The sequence below is a fragment of the Myodes glareolus genome, chromosome 18, assembly GCF_982192425.1.
Source record: "Myodes glareolus chromosome 18, mMyoGla1.1, whole genome shotgun sequence".
NCBI classification, from domain to species: Eukaryota; Metazoa; Chordata; class Mammalia; order Rodentia; family Cricetidae; genus Myodes; species Myodes glareolus.
The window spans coordinates 21,255,256-21,271,750 of record NC_142043.1 but is presented as its reverse complement, the minus strand read 5'-3'; positions in this window follow the sequence as shown (position 1 = coordinate 21,271,750).

Sequence of the window (16,495 nt, the reverse complement as noted above, 5' to 3'; positions counted from 1 at the left end):
ACCAAATTCGTTATTAGGTAAATCTCCCAGATGATACTAGTTTGAAGGCATGAAGGGGCCATGAAAAGGAGCTGAGGCTTAGCACTGTAAAAGGCCATGCCAGGCACTGGTAAAGGTACAGTCACACTTGCAGTAGAAGACCTGGGAATGTAAGAGTAATCGTGATAATTTGAGAATTGATACCATGAGTAAGGGTCAGAGTTTCAGAAGGGAGCCCAAGGATTAAGAAACAGGGCAATTGTATTGGAGACCCCAGCATTTTGAAAATTCCACTACCAAGGTAAAATGTCAAGAAAAAAAATGAAGGTTTGAAGTAGAGTTGGAATGAGCCTATGACACAGGCAATGTGCACTGTGCTACGGAAGACAAACCAGAGAGCTAGAGCTACACAGGCCTTTGGAGACCAGGAGAACATGAGTGAACCCCAGATGTCTCACACTGAGCTTTTTACACTGATGTACTTTTGTTTAACCAATCTAATTATAACTGTGGCAGGCTCTTACTTTTTGAAACAAGGGTTTAACTTATTTTTGATTTTACAGGAGCCTATAGCTAGGAGACTTTGGAATTTTAGGGAGACTGGAAAATTAGAGAGATTTTGGATGCTTTACAAAGACTTTCCCTATTGAAAGAGACTTTGAATATGTTGAATATTTTAATGAGATTGGACTTTATAAGTGTTCAAATTATTAAAGTCTATGCAGCATTTAAAATTCAGAATATGTTTTATAATGAGATAGTGATATTTATATGAAATCTTGGGTACAAATAAGATAGCAAAGTTTTTGGTTCAATAGTGATATGTTTGCTGTGTGTCAGACTGACAAGCAGTACATTGTCATGGTTATTGCGTCAACTTGATACAAGCTACAGTCATTTAGGAAGAAGACATCTCAGTAAGAAAATACTTCCACCCAATCCACCTGGGAGGGCATTTTCCTGATTAATAATTGGTTAATTATTAATTAACTAAGAGGACCTAGTCTACTATGGGTAGTGCTGTCGTTGGGCAGGTGGACTTTAGTTGTATAACAAATCAGGCTGAGGAAGCTATGAGGAGCAAGTCAGTAAGTAATATGCATCCATGACTCCTTCTTCAGTTTCTGATTCCATATACTTACCCGTGTACTTACTTATCCCTCAGTGATGAAGTAAGAGACCTGTAAGATAAAATAAACCCTTTCCTACCCATGTTGATTTAGATAATGTGTTGGGAGCCTAGCAGCCCAGTTTTGGATCAGCATAGGGACACTTATCCAACGGGTCTACATGAGACTAGACCCATGGAGATAGTCTTTAACTCAGCAATGACTGGTGTACCTCAAGTCAGAGCAGAGTACTTTTGGGACTATGCAGCTTGCACAGTCTCGTCTCTCTCATAATGCTGATGTTTCTTCTGGCAGTTTATAGCTTCACTTTATCAGTCCCACTTGAAACAGATGTGATCTGTTGATGGAGGTTTCTGCCCCACCTGGTCCCGCAGCCATTTAGCCCCAAAAAACACACATTAATCATAAAATGGTTGGCCTATTAGCTCAGGATTCTTATTAAATCTTACATCCTACATTAACCCATAGTTCTTGTCTGTGTCAGCCACGTGGTTTGGTACCTTTTATTAGCGAGGCAGTCTCATCTAGCTTCTTCTGCATCTCGGTGACGACTGCAGACTGAGTCTTTCCTCTTCCCAGAATTCTCCTGTTCTTGTCACCTTGCCTCAACTTCCTGCCTGGCTACTGACCAATCAGCATTTTATTAAAACAATATAAGCAACAAATGTTTACAGGGTAGAAGACCATTGTCCCACAGCAGTGATCATTCCAAGAAACCCCATTGTTTTTCTCCAATGTTTTCACCTAAAATTCTTTGGAGACTGATGCTTCTCAGGTTTCATATCTGGAAATTTCAGCTGTCAGATACTGAATACTTTTGTCATCCAGTGCAGACAGGATCAGAGCCAATAAAAGTAATGGACACACATGAGAAAGCAACACAGGGGATATTAACTACATCTCGTAATTTTGGGAAAAATCATTAAGATGGGAAAGAGTGTCTTATCAAAGTTTGTACTTTATATATAGGGAGGCTTAGGCATGCAGGGCCTTTTGTAGGACAAGGCGCCAGTTGGAGAAACACAAGCTAACTGTATGCAAGGAGTTTATGGCAAATCATCACACTTCTGTAAATATGCTTTGGTAAGTTTTAGGATATTATTCTTGAGAATGTGCATCTGTTTTTATACCCTTTATCTTTGTAAGGACAGGATATGTCTGACTCAATATTTAACAAAGCGAAGAAATTGCTGAACATTGCTTTTGATTTAACAGTTATTTTGATGCATACATTGGGAAAACCATATTGACTTTTTTCTGGAGGTTTATCCTGGAGGATGGTAAAACATGCTTGTTTTGAAGTATAAATAAAGGCAGCTTGAGCTATGCAGGGTCACTCACTTGTGTGAAACTCATCCGGTGGTCAGACAATTAATTCTCCTCACCAACACTCCTTCCCTGGCCTAGCTGCAGTGGGACTGTGGAAGTTACTGTATTTTATCACAGCCATATTGTGATATGTCACTAAGACAATAATTATCCCACCACCACTCATATCTGCTTTTTAATCTCTTCATCTTTACTCTTAGTATTGAAAGCACTGAAGTTCTATGACAATGCCATTCATTTTAAAAGTTAGAAAATATTTCTAGTCCCATGTTCTTTCTCTTTCTTTATACCGTCTTCTAAGAGTTCCTGGATGCTTATCATTTCCATAAGAGTGAGTTTTATACTGTATTGCGTTAGGCCTCCATTGTCATGATTGCAATTAAACTTAAAAGTCTTCAACAGTTATCTAACTCTCACAATAAAGTTAACTTCCTGACTCTGCCTCACAAAACTCTAAATTACCTTATCCCTCTTCAAATCTCCCAGCTCGTCAAGCACCACTGTCCATTTCTGCCAAGCTCCTTAACTGTAGCAGGTCTTCCTGATCACCAGACACACTGTGTTCAACTTGTGGATCAACTTCTAAGCTTGACTATATGACTGGAACATTCCTGTCATTCATATCTCATATTAAATAGCATCTTAGCGAAAAGACTTTTGTGATCCCACAGTGTCCTCTAGTTACTGTATCTCTTGGTCACAGCCCACATTAGTGGTCATCATTGTTGGATAGTTGTCTTCATTATTAATTTATCTTTTTATCTAAACAATTCAGTCACAGGATAGTATCCTTATCTAATTTTTCTCTATTTGGTACAGGTTTCAGGAAATTCTACTCAATAAGTGTTTGTTGAATAAATAAAATTTACCACCTTCAAAAGGATAAATACTATCTTATTTTTCTCTTTGTCTTGTGTAGCCTTTTATACTAAAGGCTATAACTTTACTAATTCATTGAAAAGATAGTTATCGAATTATTGTAGGTGGGATTTAAGTCAGGACTGCTGGTTCCCCAATAAGTTCACAGAGACTTAATATGAATTATAAATGTTTGTTTGATTAGCTTAGTGTTGTTACTAGCTAAATCTTATATTTTAAATTAATCCATATTTTTAATCTACCCTCTTCCATATGTCAGTACTTTCTTTCAATACATCATTTTCATCTTGCTTCCTCTATGTCTGCTCATGACTTCTCAGACTCCACCCTTCTTCTTCCCAGTGTCCTCTGTGTCTTGCTGTCCCACCTAAACCTCTTGCCTAGCTACCAGCCAGCTAACTCTTTTATTAAACTGATTAGAAGGCACCTTGGCAAATATACACCTATACAGTGTATAAAAAATTATTTCATAACAGCTTATTTCTGTATCTGAAGCACCATTCTATGGGTTCAAGTAATAATGACACAGTTCAGTAAGAAAACTTACATTCTACTCAAAAGATTACAAGAATAAAATTCCAGTCAATTTGTATCAGGTTGCCCAGTTTTACAGAAACCCACTTTACTTTGATAATATCAAAGAATTCCAGTAACAAATGAACTCTAGCACCCTTGTTCATATCACAAGCAGTTCTCAGGTTTAGTATGAGTAGCGTCTTAAGTCACTGTTCCAATTCTTGCAGCATAATCCATTCTTGAACCTTCCTACTGTCTTTTTTTTTTTGCTGTTATTCACTTTGCCTCACAAAAATAATTTACTCCTGTATTCTAACAAATTAACCTTGGTGTAGGTAACTGACCTGCAATTGAGAGTTGGGGTTTGGAAGAAATTATACTTCAAAACAGAAAATGAGGAGGTATTTTTTTTTAAATCTGAAGTCTCACAGGTTTTTCTCTAGGAAGAAAGGGCCGTATTATAGCCATTTTTTTCATATTTCTCAACCTGACACTCATCTTCCAAACCGGAAAAATATGTATTATCTTATAGCATAATCTCCCCATGGAAGTGCACACAATGGAAACCCTCCTTTAAGATTCTTCTTAAAGGAGGAAAGTAGCTATTTACTTCCTATACTGGGAAGAAACCTTGTTTGTGGAGAAGACAGCTGTCATGGCCCTTATTTTACAAGATTGATTTCTATCAACAAAGCACCAAAATGGATTTAGCTATGTGAAACACCCTCCACAGACAACTTACTGAAACCATTTAGATGAAAAACTTTAAGTCCCTCACAAAAGTTCCAATTCAGCTGCATCCCTGAGTCTGATTTATTTAGTTGGAATTTTGTCCAAAGTACAGAGATTTATCACTGTTAAGTTTCAGCTTATTATATTTGGCCCATCATTTCAGCCTGTCAAGATCTTTTAGAATCTTGGTATTGGAATGTAGTCTAGTCAGTATCCATGCCAACTTCATGTCAAGTGTATCTTGTTTGAGTATGTTCTCTCTCCTAGCATAAGCCACCAAAACTGGCTAACAGGCAAGTGCTGTTTTTCAACAGAATTCAAAGAACAAAAAGGAAGATGAAATCACCAAGTGAGACCTATAATGACAAGTATCTTTTGATTCTGAGCAAAGGTCTTCATGTAGAGGCATGTATCTCCTCTTACTCTTGACAGTTCCTACACGACTTATTTTGATGTATGGGTTGATATGGTGGGAGAATTAAGACTTAAGTAAGTGGGAAACTTAAAGGTGTTTTAATGACTGAGAGCCAGGATATGGAAAATGAGAAGCCAAAGATGTTAGAAAGGTATACTTGAACCTTAGGGTCTCACAATAACACAGATGCTCTTGCAGACTTTTGGATAAATAGTTTTGTGCCCCATTTATTTTTCACTTACCTGGAGGCAGCAAATGTAACCTTATATTGACCTTACAGTTGCTTTCTTTGCCAGGATTTGTTTATTCAAGGAGAGAGTAAGCTGTGATGTTAATAGCCTCCTCACGACTCACAGAAACTCCAGTGAATGCATCCAGCAAACATAAGCAATGCTTAAATTTAATCTACATTGAGGGCATTTCTCTGGTGAATTAGTCACAAAACTACTCAAGGGAATTCCTAACAGCAGAATTACTGCTTTACTCTCTGAGTTTATATGAGCTTTGCTTGATTATTTTAGAAGAACTTCCCCTGGTATTCTCCATTCCCTCTGTCTTCCCTACTCCCTCCTTCCAAGGGATTCCCTGAGCTCTAAGGGGAGGGATTGATGGAGACATTTCCTTTAGAGTTGTGTGTTCCAAGGTTTCTCTCTCTGTGTGTAGGTCTGCCTTGAATCTCTGTATTTTTTCCTATCTGTTGCAGGAGGAAGCCACTTAAATCATGATTGAATAAGACACCAATTTGTAGGTATAGCAGGATATCATTAGGATTCATTTCGTTATTACATACCATGGCTCTAGGTCTCCTTACTGCTCCTCTAATGTCCTTCATTTCTGCATGTCTTTACCCTCACTCCTTCTCTCAATTGAATCTTCTCTCCCTTTCCTCACTTGATTCTCCTGTTCTTATCCTTTTTCCCACTCCTGCTCCATTCCATCCATAAAAATTTATTCTATTTCCTTCTCCCAGGAAGATCCACGTGTCTCTCTAGTCCCATCCTCTATGCTTATCCTATCTGGGACTATGGATTGTAGTTTGGTTATTTATTTAAAGGCTAATATATAATATAAATGATTCTATGCAATATTTATCCTTCTGGGTCTGGGTTACCTCACTCAGGATAATTATTTCTAGTTTCAACAGTTTTCCTGAAAATTTAATGCTATTATTTTTTAAAATTGTTTTTATTTAGCAATATATTTTTCTTTTCTCCTTTCCCTTCCTCTCCTCTCCTGTTCTACCCTACCAATGACCCCAATTTGCTCAGGAGATCTTGTCTTTTTCTACTTCCCATGTAGATTAGATCCATGTATGTCTCTCTTAGAGTTCACTTTGTTGTCTAAGTTCTCTGGGATTCTGATAGGCTAGGTTTTCTTTGGCTTATGTCTAAAAACCACTTATGAGTGAGTACATACTATAATTGACTTCCTGGGTCTGGGTTACATCACACAATATGATGTTTTCTAGCTCTATACATTTGCCTGCAAATTTCAAGATGTCATTATTTTTTTCTGATATGTAATACTCCATTGTGTAAATTTATTACAATTCCCTTTTCCATTCTTTGGTTGAGAGGCATTTAGGTTGTTTCCAGGTTCTGGTATTAATTAATTACCAATTAATTAATGGTATCAATTATCTTATGACAAATAATGCAGCTAAGAACATAGTGGAGCACATGTCCTTGTGGTATGATTGAGCATGTTTGGGTTATATACCCAAAATTGGTACTGCTGGATATTGAGGTAGGTTCTTTCCCAATTTTCTGAGAAATTTCTATACTGACATCAAAAGGGGCTGTACCAGTTTTCACTTCAACCAACCATGTAGGAGTGTTGCCTTTATGCCACATCCTCTCTTGCAAAAGTTGTCATAAGTGTTTTTGATCTTGGCCTTTCTGAAAAGTGTAAGATGGAATCTCAGAGCTGTTTTGATCTGCATTTCTCTGATGACTGAGGATGTTGAGTATTTTCTTAAGTGTCTTTCAGTCATGTTAGATTCATCTGTTGAGAGTTCTCTGTTTAGGTCTATACACAATTTTTAATTGGATTATTTGTTCTTTTGATTACCAATTTCTTGAGTTCTTTGTATATTTTGGAGATCAGCCCTGTCTGATGTGGGGTTGATGAAGATCTTTTTTCAGTCTGTAGTCTGCCATTTTGTCTCATTGACTGTATCTTTTGCTTTACAGAAGCTTTTCAGTTTCAGGAGTTATCATTAATTGTTTCTCTCAGTGTCTGTGCTATTGGGGTCATATTTAGGAAGTGATCTCCTATGCCAATGTGTTCAAGTGTTCAATGTGTTCACTTTCTCTCCTATAAGGTTTAGTGGAGTTGATTTTATGTTGAGGTCTTTGATCCATTTGGACATGAGCATGGTGATTGATATGGATCTATTTTCATCCTTCTACATGTTGATACCCAGTTATGTCAGCACCATTTGCTGAATATGCTTTCTGTTTTCCATTTTATATTTTTTTGCTTCTTTGTCAAAAATCAGATGTTCTTAGATGTGTGGATTGATATTCTTGTTTTTGATTCTGTTACATTAGTCCTCGTGTCTGTTTTTATGCCAATACCAGGCTATTTTCAGTACTGTAGCTCTGTAGTAGAGTTTGAAGTCAGGGATGGTGTTGCTTCCAGAAGTTCTTTTATTTTACAGGATTGTTTTGGTTATCCTGGGGCTTTATACTTTTTTATATGAAGTTGTGTGTTGTTCTTTCGAGGTCTGTGAAGAATTTTGCTGGGATTTTGATGGGCACTGCATTGAATCTTTAGACTCCTTTGGTGAGATTGCCATTTTTACTATGTAAATTTTACCTACCCAAGAGCACAAGAGATCTTTCCAGTTTCTGGTGTCTTCTTCAATTTCTTTCTTCAAAGATTTAAAGTTCTTTTCATGTATGTCTTGTTTGGTTAGAGTTACTGCAAGATATTTTAATGTTATTTGTGGCTATCGTGAAGGGTGTTGTTTCTCTGATTTCTTTCTCAGCTTCTTTATCAGTTGTGTAAAGGACAGATATTGATTTTTTTAGTTAATCTTGTATCATACTACATTACTGTAGGTATTTATGATTAGTAGAAGTTCCTTGGTATATATTTTAAAGTCGCTTACATAAACTATCATATCATCAGCAAATAGTGAGAGTTTGACTTCTTTTCTGATTTGTATCCTCTAGATCTCCTTTTGTTGTTTTATTTCTCCAGCTAGAATCTTAAGTACTATATTGAATAGATATTGAGAGAGTGTACAACCTTGTCTTGTTCAGTGGGATGATGGGAGTTTCTCTCCATTTAGTTTGATGTTGGCTGTTGGCTTGCTGTATATTGTCTTTATTATGTTTAAGTATATTCCTTGTATCCTTGCTCTCCAAGACCTTTATCATACAGGGATGTTGTATTTTCTTTATCCATTCTTCTGTTGATGGGCTTCGAGTTTGTTTCTAGTTTCCCACTATTATGGGTAAAGAAGCAAGGAACATGGTTGAGCAATTGCCTCTGTGGTAGGATGAAACTCCCTTTGGGTGCATGCCCAAGAGTGGCATAACTGGGTCTTGCGGTAGATCAATACTCAACTTTCTGAGGAACTTTCATATTGATTTTCATAGTGGTTATGTAAGCTTTCCCTCTCATCAACAAAGGAGAAGGACTTGCTTTGCTCCACTTCCTCACTTCTATGAACTGTCACTTGTATTGTTGATATTAGCCCTTCCCACAAGTGTAAGATGAAATCTCAAAGTAGTTTTGTTCTGCATTTTCTTGATGGCTAAGGATGTTGAACATTTCTTTAAGTGTTTCTCAGGCATTAGAGTTTACTCTATTGATAATTATCTGTTTAGATATGCATCACATTTTTAAATTGGATTATTTTTTTGGATTTTTGATATCAAGAATCTTGAAGTCTTTATGTATTTTGGATATTAGCCCTCTATTGGATGTGGAATTGGTAATAAAAAAAATCTTTTTCCATTTTGTAGGTTGCTACTTTATTCAAATGATTGTATCATCCTTACAGAAGATTTTTAGTTTCACAAGGTCCGTTTTATTCATTGTTGATCCTAGTGTCTGCATTAAGAATGTTCTATTCAAAAAGTCTATTTTTATGCCAGTGGCTTCAAGGCTATTCCCCACTTCCTCATTTATCAGGTTCAGTGTACCTGGTTTTATGTTGAAGATTCTTACCCATACCCCTCTTGACTTGAGCATTTCCAGGGTGGTAAGTATGGCTATATCCACATTGTTTTCGATGAAGCAATTTGTTGAAGAGTCTGTCTTTTATCTTCCCACTGTATTTCTGGCTTCTGTGTGAAAAGTCAGTTGTACACAGATGTGTGGATTTATTTCTAGATCTCTGATTTGATTGATCAGAGTGTCTGTTTTTGTGCCAATACCATGCTGCTTTTATTACTATAGCTTTATAGAACAACTTGAGATCGGGAATGGTGAGGCCACCCACAGTTATTCAAGATTGTTTTATCTGTACTTAACAAAACAAGGACATAGGCTATAGTCTTATTTTTGTTCTTCAATGAATCTTGCAGATATTTCTGCCAATCACTAAATTATTCTTTTCACTGTGGTTTCTCTACAAGTTCAAGTACAAATCTTCCTTAGTTAAGAGGTTCATTGTTGTCCTAAGGTAGCACTGTGATACTCTTTCAACATCTTGGTTCTCTTTCAAATTCATTAAATTCATTTCCTTCTCTGTCTGTATATTTTATTGCTGTGTACGTTTTCAGGGCTGACCATTTGGTACTGGATAACCAATTGCTATGTTCTTTCCCAGAGAAGATTGTTTCTTCTTGAGTGTCTTAATTATGACTCTTTATTCCATTTCTATTCCATAGACAGAGGTCTAAAATTATGTAACCCAAGGCTATGACACTTCTTCCTTTTTCTTTCCTCATGCCCCCATTATCATTCTAGCACTAGAGTGTCTGTGAATGTTGTACACTCCTTTATGAAATTATATATTGCTTTATATATGTGGTTTTTATATGGAAGTTTACTTTTCTTTAGAAGTTAATAAGGCCCAAATGTTACATCATTTATTTTGTAAATGTTAATTGCTTTATAGATATTTAATAAATGGATGAAGAAACTAATGAGAGTGAGCAATAGTAATGAGGTATCCAACGTTCCAGAAGGCATGGATTAATTACTTTAACTGCTAATGTATCTGGCCTTATGTAAATACTGAAGGGTCAGGAAGAGGTCAACAATGAAATCTGGACAACCCTCAGATAATTCCATACCAATTTTAAGCATCAATTCATTTGTGTATTCTAGTTGGCAAAAATATAAGTAATAAGTTCAAAGCCTGGGAAATATATAAAAATAATTCAAATGATATTTCTTTTAAATGACAATAGCATACTGCTCTTTTTCATGGACATGTGTGAACATACAAGCAGTAAATAAAAGCATAGCTTGTTTCTCAAAGGGAAGTAGTATTTGTCATCTTTTGTTACTTCAACATTATCCTAATAATTGTTCAAAAACAATTAGCTAAGATGGTGTCTCATTTAGCTAAGGTAATTATGTTAGCTTATACAAGGCAGATTATATCTTTATTTAATATTTTGAAGTGTGATCAAAGCAAGTTAAAATTTAATGGCTTTTATTTGTATTTTAATATCACCCTGTAATGTTTCCAGAAGTTCTTATTTCTTCTTCAGTAACTACACCATATTTCAGAAATATACCATAGGTGGAAACAGTCACAATTTATATATTAATGGAGTAAAAAAAGCACAAGGAATAGGATTATCTTATACTTAAAGAAATATTTGGCCAATGGTGCATTATAATACCCCTTTAACCACAAAGTTCAGTTTAAATTTTATAAGCTCATTACTAAAAAAAGAGAAATATTCATTAACAAAGGAGAGATTTTAGTAAGCTTGTGAGATGCATTAAAGTGATAAACAAGTATTGCTGAAGTATTTTAGAGGAAGTCTTCAGCCTACAATCCACACAAAGTCATATGTCTAAGATCTGCCATGAATCTTAGGAGCAAAGATGCTGTATTCAATTCAGGGCAGTTACAAATGGGAGAATATATATTTGGAAGAGTTGACTGACCCTATGTATGTATATCTTCTTTCCTCCAAGAGAAATAACTTTAAAAAAAAACAGTTCTGTTTTTGAGACATGAAGAAATTTCCTCAAGGGGCTTGAAAATTCCTAAAGTACATAAGTTATTCAAAGTTTCTCCAGAGCAAAATTCTCAAAAGTATAATGCCTTCTCTGTCTCTCTGCTACTCAGTTTCTCAAAGTAAGTTCATGCTATCAGCATTGTCTACATGTAGAGAAATAGATATCAGCTTCTACAAGATTACGGTAAAAATAAACACATTCAGAACTCAGAAGATTAAAAATCTCAAAATTAAAAGAAGTTACTGAGTATCCAGAACAATTACTAATGATAGATTTTATCTGAATTCCTTAATTCTGAAAATTTGATGCTCTAAATATATAGAAAGGGGCATAAACCAGAAAGAGACAATCATAACACATACAAAGGAATATACTAAGTATGAGTACTTTGTTTCTGTAATTCATTTTTATTGACAACAATGGACATTGTAAGATGGAGGAACGATGTCATGACTTACATGGTGATTATTATTTCAATCATATAGACCTTTATGTAAAATTCCTATATATAAATCAATCAATCATTTTATAGTCTCAAACAAAGAAGTGAAGAGACGTTTCTAGACACTAGATAAATACTGAATTCAGAGGAGTACAGTGTACTAGGAACAGAAAGACAGATAAAGGATAGATCGAACTCTATAAATTGGTTTAATAAATCATAGTTTACAAATAGAGACTGATAAATGTCATACATGGTCATTTTTGACAGTCATAGTTCCTTAAATAAAATCTAAATCAAAACACAATGAAGATTGCAATTTGACTTAATAATAAAAATGACTACTTTGTGTACTTATCTATTTTCAAGCAGAATATTTTGAAAGATTAAGATTTAAATATTATTAATATGTTTTCTCAGAACCAGTACTGTAGCTTAGGGGTATAACCGTTGCCCAGTATGTATGAAGCCCCGAGTTTAATGACCAGTACTGAAAAAAAATTAAAAATATTTTTCACTGAGATGACAAATGTTTTCTGTTCTATTACTCATTTCCAGCGAGCATCTATCAATTTATGCTAAAGCTATAAATCAATATTTGGTGACTGTACAGTTTGGTTCTCAGAAAGCTACATGCATCCTTAGCCCTCTACAGTGTTGTCTCAAGTTCTCCGTAAAATTTCCTCGTCAACAGATACCTCTCTTGTAGCAAAAGTCAGCAGATTCCTTGTTATTATCCATTCTTCTCAAGCCATTTAAATTTGTTAGTGATTCCCCTCGTCTTTAAATCCTATCTCCTTTGACTTCTCTGATACTACGGCTCCCCGTGCTTCCTTCCTGCCATTCTTCAGCTGTCTTTGTTTCCATGCTTTTCTCCTTTGCCTGTGGTGTTAGTGTTTCAACATTGCACTGGTTTGAGAGTAACTTGGTTTTCGCTTATGCTGAAGGCTCTTTTCTTGGGATTCGCCATTTATACCTAGAAACTGAAGGTGGTGTCTATACTTTTGTTCAGGTTTTTGTTTTTGTCTCACAAACATTACAAATCTTTCAAGACCATTTTATTTTCTCCCAAAGTTGCATTTTATTGATTATTTGGGAATTTTACATCCTACACTCACAACACACTCATTTCTTAGGTCGTCCAGATCCACCCCTCCTTGTGAATTCCCTTCCCCTCAAAAGAATGAAGAAGAAGAAGAAGAAGAAGAAGAAGAAGAAGAAGAAGAAGAAGAAGAAGAAGAAGAAGAAGAAGAAGAAGAAGAAGAAGGAAAAAATAAGTCTAATTTGTGTTGCCCACGTACACACTAGAGCATGGTTAGCCCCTTAAAGAGAACTGAGTCCTTCCCTACCTGCTCCTCTCCCAGAAGCCTCCACTTATGCGGAGCTATATTTCAGCATCTTTATCACAATTTTTAAAGATTTCTTTTCAATAGCTTTCTGTCTAGGCTGTTACTGCTCTGGGGGTGATGTTATGGGTTGTCAGAGAAGCCTTCTATGTCCCTCTTTCTCACCTGTGTATCTACGGACAGTGATATCATCGCAAAAGTAGATTCCTTGTCCTTTCCAGTCAGTGAGAGCACAGACCATGGATATTCACGTGGTCCCCAGCATCAGCACGTGCCACGGACCTCAGAATAATCTCCAGTGGCAGGACAGATCACAGAAATCACCACGGCCCTCTGCCACCACAGCACAGGCCACAGATGCCATCATAACTCTTCTAAGCAGCACGGGCCAAGGACATCAACACGGCTTCTGGGACAATATGGGTCACACACACACACCAATGCCATTTCCAGTCGTAGCCTGGCCCGTGTACGTAAATATGGTCACAGCAGCACAGCACAAACCATGGACATGGATATGGCCTTCAGGGGCAGCATGATCCATGACATCAACATGATTGCAAGTGGCAGAACAGACCATAGACATCTGTCTGGCCCTTGATAATAAAAAATGGCCATGTACATCAATACAACACATGGCCGCAGTAGGACCAAGATCCCAACAAGGACCTTAGCAACAGCTTCAGGTGTCACTGTAGGCCACTCACATCAACATGGTACCTGGCAACAGCACCACCCCCAAAAATAAACATGGACTTAGTCGGCAGCACAGACCAAGGATGACCTTTGGTGATAGTAAATGTAGGCTACGGACATCTTCACAGCCATCTGCTGCTGCAGAACCGTGGATATCTATATGAACCTTGGGCAACAACATGCATGGGGCAGCAGACCACAGATACCAAGGTGACCTCCAGAGACAGCATGGACCATAGAGGTCTTTTGAGTTTGTATAATCCAGAAAATGAACTGTTTCTTCAATTCAGGTATCCTGTTGTTGCTCAGAGCCAGTGCAATCGAGTGGCTGGGCAGTGAGTATTGGGATTGAGTCTGTGCAAACCCTAGCCTTCTGCACACCATCCTGTTGGCCCTGCTCAGTTAAGCCATGTTGCCCAGATCCAGTTCCACCTCTCTCCACTGCACACTCACCATTCTGTTCCCACATCTTTTCCATCTCTTCATCGCATAGCAGTCATCACAGTGACACTGGAAACTGCAGTGTGTCCCATCGGATTTTCTTATTTTACCACAATAGTTTTAACTGCAAATATTCATTGCAACGAGTTGTTGATCTGATGCAAGGATTCTTGTATCTGGAGCATCTAAATACTGGAGGATAGCTAAGACTCATCTCGAATATCCCATTGATGCCCAGAGTTGGGATGATGTTGGGTCTAGGTAGGAGGTCCGGGGTAGGTTCCATGTAAGCTTCTGGCTTAGCGGCACACCTTCCCAACTTCAGCAACTGCTGCCCTTGCCTCCCAATCCAATACCAAATCCCAAATGAATAAGTTCATTTGTTGAAACTGGGTTGACTATTTTTATCCTTGCCGCCACACGGATAGAATTCTTTAGACATTTTTGTCTCAGTTTTGTAGATGTTTCTCTCTGTTTTATTCTACATGGCGTTGGTATATCAATATCATTCTTACTTCTCTTGAGTTGGCTCCACCTCTACATGTTTACCACCACTGCCTTTGAACAAGTCTTTGCATAAATCCCCCATGCCTCTCCTAGTGACAGAATGACTTCTAAGTGATCTCCCAGGATCCACTCCTTATATAAGTCCCATGCTATCATTATACTCATGAGTGCTCTAGTGATCTTCCTAAAATGTAAACTTCCCTTTTCATACATATACAATGTGTATTGTATTGGTTACTTTTATGTTATTGTGCAAAATATCACTATCAAAAGCAACTTACAGAATTAAGACCTGATTTTGGGATTTTGTTCCAGAGAGACAAGAATCATGCTTCCATCATGGCTGGGAAGCATGACAGCAAGGAATAGCCATGGTGCCTGGAGCTGAGAGCTGAGAGGAAGCACACATCTTCAACTGCAGTGCAAAGAAGAGGAAATAACAGGGAAGTACACCAAAGCCTGCCTCCCATGACATACTTCCTCCAGCAAACTGCATCTTCTAGATCTTGTAAAACAGCGCCAACTGTAAAACAAATGTTCAAGAATAGGTGCTGCATAGAAGAATGTTTCTCATTCAAGTCATCCCATCTCACAATAACCCTCAGTAAAAATAAGTAAATAAATAAATAAAAATGATTAAATATTGGGTTTGTGTGTTCTCATCCTTTATCCGTTCTTCCACTGAGAACTCACCATTTTCCCTCTAACTCCTGTATCCTGTTTGTGTTTATGCAGTTTCCAATAAATACCAGAACAGACCAGTTTCCAAAGTATCTCTGGTACCTTTAACTTCCACTTGACTCCTTCTACCCGTCTTTCTGAGTCAGGTTAACCACTTCAGTGAAGGCTTCCATACTTTCCCAATGCTCTGACAACATAACAGACGCCAGCAAATTATGGGAGGAGGCGTGTATTTGGGGTTCACCTTTTCAGGGTATTCTAGTTCATCATGGGGGGAATGTAGTAGCATCAGGCAGGGGTGTACTAGTGTGTGTTTGCAGGATCATAAGGTAGCTGGTCAGATGGCAGTAGTCCACCAGAAATCAGAGACAGGACCCTGCTGCTCAGTCGTCAGAGGACTTCATAACTCACATCTTACAACCAGGTACCGTGTGCCCAAAGTGTCACAAACTCTGCAAATTACTCTACAGCCTGGGACCAAATGTTCAAACAAACAAGCCTGGTGCACAGACCAGATATTCAAACCATAATAGTTTCTGCAATCAAATTTATAATTTTGATTATGGTAAGTTTTTTTGACACATTTTGACATCTTTGTGGAAGGACCTACATTTCTTATTCCTACAAAATATAGCATGCATGTTGACTTACGGAGAACAGAAATGCTGAGGTCATATCCTAACAATATGATACAACTTGCTATTACCTTAGTATTTAACACAATATTTAGCTGTAGAGTAATAATACAGTTAAGAGAATGGATAGATTTTTTACTAAAAATAATGTTAAAGCTTACTCTTGAAATCAGAATTTCAGATGTATATATAAAATTTAGTAGCTAAAAACTCAAGGCTTCATTATAAGATTTTTCAAAAGTTAGCATTCTAATACTAGAAGGTAAAGTGTTAAATTGTATTTAGTCAAATTATTAAGTTATTAAGTATTAATAATTATAAGACAACTGTTTATTAAAAGTTCAGTGACAATGCTCTAATCCAAGACAAAAATGACTTTTTGTAGCATATGACATGTTAAGAATGACAACAAGTGTACTTGTCCTCCACATCTAAATTACAGGGGACTTTGTATTAACATGTTCTACATGGAGAACTTTTCATGTGGGAGAGAGAAATGAATTTGCTATTGAATCTTCTGACTTTGACTTCCCTGTGGTTAATTTTCACCTAACAGTATGTGGTAAAATCAAATGCAGTTTTCGGTCATTCTTGGCTGACATGGTTGT